Source organism: Micropterus salmoides, unplaced genomic scaffold (genome assembly GCF_014851395.1).
Source record: "Micropterus salmoides isolate LMB-PRFRI ecotype aquatic unplaced genomic scaffold, ASM1485139v1 Ms_hic_scaffold_1485, whole genome shotgun sequence".
Lineage (NCBI taxonomy): Eukaryota > Metazoa > Chordata > Actinopteri > Centrarchiformes > Centrarchidae > Micropterus > Micropterus salmoides.
In genome coordinates, this window is record NW_024040580.1 from 10,575 (window position 1) to 16,195 (window position 5,621).

Below are 5,621 nucleotides of genomic sequence, written 5' to 3' on the forward strand. Positions count from 1 at the left end.
ATCAGCCCTGTTAAAATGACTTACAATGAGTTACAGATGCATCTAGCTAAGCTAGCTAGCTCCACACACGGCTCCATCGTCTCGTCCAAATATGGTCACTTCTGGGAACTTCCTGGTTGCAAAAACTCACATGGCGGCGCCCTATCGGCCAAACTCGAGGCTTCAAAGCGGTGGTCCACAAACCAATGGGTGACGTCACAATGACTACGTCCACTTCTTATATTCAGTCTGTGGGTCTGAACAGCCCAAAGTTTGAGCAGGTGGCTCCTCGCTGACCTTTCTCTCTACAGAGTTCCTCTGACAGCCTCCTTTAAACCGGATTTTACTTTCTAAGAGTCTGAAATACTTCAAAACACATCGATAGAAACAAGTGGGGGACAGTTACTACGTACAGTGGGTACGGAAAGTATTCAGACCCCTTTAAATTTTTCACTCTTTGTTTCATTGCAGCCATTTTCCAAAAATCAAAAAAAGTTCATTTTATTTCTCAGTAATGTACACTCAGCACCCCATCTTGACAGAAAAAAACAAATGTAGAAATTTTTGCAAATTTATTAAAAAAAGAAAAACTGGACTCCCAAAGCAGCAGCTCAGACACGCCTGCAGTCACACCGCTGTCCACAGAGAGCCAGAAGATCAAGGAGATGAAATACAAACACCTCCAAGACCTCAAGGAGGTCACAGCGAAGGACTTCCTGACTCTCAGGCAGATATGTACAGAGTCAACGTTTCATTGTTAAGGGACAAAAGTGTTGATTGTTGACAAAGTGAATATTTACACACGATGTTACAGTTGGATAGTTCCTGTTTGCTGCGTGGTTGTTATTCAGGTGTGAGTCGGCCTGAAAACAGGACTTTTAAACGAACAGAGTTCTAATGTTGTTGTGTATAAATGAACAATTATTGTTAGTGCAGAATCACGTTAATGTTTCTGATGAAAGCTATTTATGGATTCTTACATCTATATAATATGGCTTTAATTTATTTACTGATGGTGTGTCATTGCTATTTTTCACACATTAAAGTGTGTTTGTCCATTGTGTCTGTTCTGACGGACGACCTGTTTTATATCTATTTATGGATTCGTGGCATTTATTAATTGTCGATGGGCCATTGTTATTTATGAAATGCACGTTTTAAAGAAATGATTGTGTCTGTCCATGTTATCAACTAACAATGTGCACTACAATACCTGTGAGTCAATAATGAAAAAATAATTTCACTAGCATTATTTTTAATAGTCTTTCATTCAGCTGTGTTCAGCTGGTAGGCGGCAGTACTGAGCCAGACCTGTTGATCCACTTCAACTGTAGAAGAGACCTCGGCTGCTTCTCAAGTCTCTTATTTGTCGTTTCCTCGCTTGAACCGGAAGTTGTTCCGCTCCGCCATCTTGCAGGCCGTCCCAAAGCTCTTATTTGTGCTCCGAGGAGCGAGCTGTGAGGAGCTATGAGCGAGGATACACCAGTGGGTCCGTCGCGGAAGTCTTTTACTGACCGACGCGCCCCCTTACTGGGTAACCGTTATAGTGATTGGACACTGCAGCTGATCGGACTGATCTGATCATCAGGACAGAAACATTAAACTCAAGTGCATCACTGCAAAGAGATCGGCTATATTTGATTTGTGTTGTGTCAATTTATGGTTACTTTGCTTTAGGTGTACTGAGCAATCCAAGCCTTGATTCACCCAGGGCTCTCAGGGCACTCCCAAACTGCAGGGGCAATCATGCAACAAAAGTTGGTGGAACCAACTTTTGGGGAAGTAGCTTTGGGACTATATTTGCCTGCGCACCCACAGAGAGAGCATGGCATTGAAATGTTTGTAGAGAGTTCGGTTGGTTCTCTCATTTATTCCTGGAAAAGGACACTATGATTACAGCTCCTGATCACTCAAAGACGCAACTGGTAGGACAATTTATGATTGACTGTGTTTGAATATATTGAGTTTAAATGTTCAGGTTCTGCTTGGATTGTAATTTGCAATTTAAATAAGTAATGGGGATTTGTTATGTGAATGTTGAACTTGACAGAAGTAACATGTGCATGAGTTTAATTACGGGATTGGTATTTTCTTGTTAAAATCCTAGGTTAGACTTAAGGATCGTGTTTAGTTTGGTTTGAAGATTCAATAGCATTTATTTATTACTTCTGTGAGAAAGTGGTATTGTGATTTATGTGTGACTGATTCATGACTTATCTGTAACTAATTCATGTTTTGGTTTGTGCATTTGAAAGGTTATCAACCTATACCTACTGCCCCACACTGATCTATCAAGTCACATTCAAGAAACTATACCATATTATTCCATCACTGGTCTATCAAACCATCTCAAAGAAAATAAAGAATCAAGAAGTGAAAAGATTGAGTTGTCCTTTGCGTTCTTCAGAGAGAAAAGCAGTTTTCAAGTTTGGGCTGAGCTGTAATCAATTAAAAACACACAGAACTTGACAATTTGTTTGATGATTCCAGTTAAAATCTGAGTTCACTGTAGGTCAGAGCCCCACACACAACTTTCTTCATTTAGCCTTTTAGAAATGCTAGAGACAATTAAAGTCAGAGAGTCTGTCAGCAAGAAACACGTTTTACATCCTTTATCGTCATGTCTATTCAGTCACATGTGAGGCTGCTTGTTTAGTCCAAACAGACGACTATGAAACACAGTAAACAAGTTGGGTGTCGGACTCTAATGAAGCGAGCAAAGGAAAATGAATCCGCTCATCCAGCCGATCTCACCTACTGCAAAAAGCGTTGGATTGCTACAATGGAACACAGTGATCGATCAGTGACCAGTGATGTGACTTAATGTTTGCAGTAGACTAGTGTTAAAGGATATCCGAAGAGGAAATAAAGTGAAAGCCTAAAACTGAGCATCGATCATTTCAATTTCCCCTAAACATAGAGCCAATAATCCCAAGACACCATGATCATATTCTGGGTTATTCAATAACGAATTTACACACTCAGAATCAATAAATAAATGCAGATAATATCAGCATTGTCCCAGTAGAAATGATCCTGTTCCTCTGAGCAGGACATACAGAAACCTGTAATTCTTCATGTGCAGGTGTTTGTTAAACAGGTAGCAGCTACAGAGAGGATCCTGCTGCTCTGCACTGATAACTGTGAGACTTTATTAGTTGCAACACAGCGCACATGTGTGCAGACACAAGCTCCATCAGAAGTCTCTACAGCTGTTAGAGCCCACTGACAGCTCAACGTGTGATCAGCTGCCGCCGTCATCAGAAACGACGTCACTTCACGTGACTCTTCGGAGGAAAGGACGTCTCATGTCTCTAAAACATATTTCCTCGTCCACGCAAGTGAGGGAAACGTGGATGCAATGAAGAGACTTGAGAAGCGGCCACTGTCAGGACAGGAAATACACGCAAAAACTACAAAATAAAAGTGTGTGATTCCACAGGAAACGCATTAAAAAATTAGAAAGTTGAATCACGTCGACATAGGAGGAGGGTTTTTGTCTTTGATTCATATTTAATTATTTAGTCAACATTGTAACGGGAAACCACCAGGCTAATTTATTAAATATAGCATATTGATTTGAGCCTATTAAGGTTCTGATGTAGCAACAAAGCCGTCTATATATTGCTTCAATCATTCAACCAGAAACAGCATCTGTTTTACAGGCACTATTTATTCTGTTAAAATATAACGTTAATTCAGTCCACACAGCCACATCCATTCACAGAAAAACATGATTAAGAGTGTAACTTAGCCTCTCTTCCAGTCATCTTAAAAGGACACACACTTCTCATTCATAATTTACCTTTGAAGAGTAATATACTTTGGCATTTTACTGCAATCTGATGAATTTAGGAAAAACGGACAACTGTGGAAACTGGACTACAATTTGAGCTTCGTGGGGGTCTGTAGTTTAACGGCCGTTAATTTTCAATGCAATTTATTTATAGCGCCAAATCACAACAACAGTTATCTCACAGCGCTTTTCATAAAAGAGCAGGTCTAGACCATACTCTGTGATGTTATTTACAGAAGCCCAACAGTTCCCACCAAGAGCAAGCACTAGGCGACAGAGGCAAGGAAAAACTTCCTTTTAAGAGGCAGAAACCTCGAGCAGAACCATGGCTCAGGGTGGGCGGCCATCTGCCTCGACCGGTTGGGGTGAGAGAGGGGGAGGGAGGCAGCCTACACAATATACACACAGAGGTACAGACAGTGAAGGTGATGTTGCTATAGACTAAATGAAAAATGGTACAGATATTTATAATAGTGTTAATGGTAACCATCAATGTTAATGATTATAATAACAATAATAACAATAAGACTAGCAACAATAGTCGTTGCAGCAGAGGGTGTCGAGCAGGAACACGGGGGCAGCAGGTGACCCGCAACCACAGATCCAGACTCCACAGCTCCAGAGCCAGAAAACCTGCAGGAAGTGATAGGAGAGAGGAGAGAGACGAGAAAGCACAAGACTACCAGAAAGGGGAGAAGTTGTGTTAGTAACATGCAATAATGGGATGAGGTTGCATACAGAGGGAGAGAAAGTAGAGGAGAGAGGATCAGTGCATCATGGGAAATCCCCCGGCAGTCTAGGCCTATAGCAGCATAACTAAGGGATGCCTCCTGAACCCAAACTGGAACCTGGTTCCACAGGAGAGGACCTTGATAGCTGAACGCTCTGGCTCATAGTCTACTTTTGGAGACTCTAGGAACCACAAGTAACCCTGCATTCTGGGAGCGCAGTGCTCTGGTGGTAGTAAGGTACTATGAGCTCTTTAAGATAAGATGCCTGACCATTAAGAGCTTTGTAGGTAAGAAGAATGATTTTAAATTCTATTCTGGATTTTACTGGAAGCCAATGCAAAGAAGCTAAAACAGGAGAAATGTGATCTCTTTTCCTGGTTCCTGTCAGAACACGTGCTGCAGCATTCTGGATCAGCTGAAGAGTCTTAATGGACTTTTTCGAGCAGCCTGATAATAAAGAATTGCAGTAATCCAGCCTAGAAGTAACAAATGCATGGACTAGTTTTTCTGCATCATTTTTAGACAGGATGTTCCTGATTTCCGCAATATTACGTAGGTGAAGAAATTTGCTTAATGTGAGACTTAAACGACATGTCCTGATCAAAGATAACTCCAAGATTCCTTACAGTGGTGCTGGTGGCCAGGGCGATGCCATCCAGGGAAACTATATCTTTAGATAATGCGTCACGGAGGTGCTTAGGCCCCAGAGCAAACTTCAGTTTTATCTGAGTTTAACATGAGAAATTACAGGTCATCCAGGTTTTAACATCCTGAAGGCACATTTGAAGTTTAGCTAACTGATGAGTTTCATCTGGCTTGATCGATAGATATAACTGAGTATCATCTGCATAACAATGAAAGCTTATGGAATGTTTCCTGATAATATTGCCTAAAGGAAGCATATATAAAGTGACTTAAGTAACTTTGGCGTGCATGGAGGACTCATTGTTAACATGTACAAACTGAAATCGATCTGATAAATAGGACTTAAACCGTTACCGGCGGATTAATAATAAATAATAGAAGCCTGGACAGACTTCATTGCTCATTACGTGGTTAACACTTTCTCTCACACACTATCACTCGTGTGATACTGCAACAAAGTTTCAGTTTCA

The 5,621-nt window shown here is 41.0% G+C and overlaps 1 long non-coding RNA gene across 1 annotated transcript; it reads left to right on the top strand.

Moving 5' to 3' along the window:
- Positions 1 to 1,731: 1,731 nt before the first annotated feature.
- LOC119903379 lies at positions 1,732 to 2,361 on the top strand. The gene is made up of 2 exons (XR_005444510.1): positions 1,732 to 1,904; positions 2,235 to 2,361. It is a non-coding gene; the product is annotated as an uncharacterized LOC119903379 (long non-coding RNA).
- The last annotated feature ends 3,260 nt before the right edge of the window (positions 2,362 to 5,621 follow it).